This window comes from Octopus bimaculoides, chromosome 5, assembly GCF_001194135.2.
Source record: "Octopus bimaculoides isolate UCB-OBI-ISO-001 chromosome 5, ASM119413v2, whole genome shotgun sequence".
NCBI classification, from domain to species: Eukaryota; Metazoa; Mollusca; class Cephalopoda; order Octopoda; family Octopodidae; genus Octopus; species Octopus bimaculoides.
The window spans coordinates 30,067,452-30,068,490 of record NC_068985.1 but is presented as its reverse complement, the minus strand read 5'-3'; positions in this window follow the sequence as shown (position 1 = coordinate 30,068,490).

Below are 1,039 nucleotides of genomic sequence, written 5' to 3'. Positions count from 1 at the left end.
TATATATATATATATGGACACAGACAGAACATAGAATCCACATATACCGAGATGTTTTTAAATTGTCTCGTTAATTTGTTTATTCCGTCTTTATTTTCTTTTACTCTTCTCCATTCTCATTTTCTCTCTCTCTCTACTCTCTCTCTCTCTCTCTCTCTCTCTCTCTCTCTCTCTCCCTATCTATCTATCTATCTATCTATCCATCTATCTATCTATCTATCATCTATCTATCTATCTATCTATCTATCTATCACTCTCTATCTTTCTAGGTGGTATCATTCCTCTCTTATATCTATATGCACTTTCCTTAATTTCTACCATTACAGGTTTTCTTTCCCATTTTTTTGTACATGTCTCACTCACGGTATTTCTCTTGCTTTCTAACTAGCTCCCATTTTCTTATTTAACCATTTGTGTACTCTTTCTTTCTCTGTGTGTGTGTGTGTGTGTGTCTTGCCCTGTGCAGTCTCCTAGCCAGTATTTTGGAATCTTTTTCCTCTTTCAACGGTATTCAACTCGTCTCTAATATTCATTTCAATGAAAGTTTATTGAAAAACATTTTCTTTCCCATCATATGGCTCTCGAACCGTTCTCTCATTCAGTATCTATCTTTCGCTCTCATGAGCATCGCTCATTGTTCGTCTCTGGGGCTTACAAATTCTTTCCGAGAACTCTCTCTTTTTGTTTCACTACCTTCCCTCTCTTTCCCTCTCTCTCCCCCCTCTCTCTCTCTCCCCCTCTCTCTCTCTCCATCACGCTCTCTTTCTCTCAACGCTATAACTTTCTCTATCTCCAAGTTATCAAAAATTTACCTTCACTCTCTCAGTTTCATATGCAAATTCACCCTCCTATTTTTCTTCTTTTTTTGTTAGTAATCTGTTTCACATTTTCTTTTGTACGAACTTTGTCCAGCTGCTTTTTTTCACCTACCCACCCTCCACTTTCTCCCTCTCACTCACTCTTGCTCTTAATCGCTCTCCCACTCTCTCTCTCTCTCTCTCTCTCTCTCTCTCTCTCTCTCTCTCTCTCTCTCTCTCTC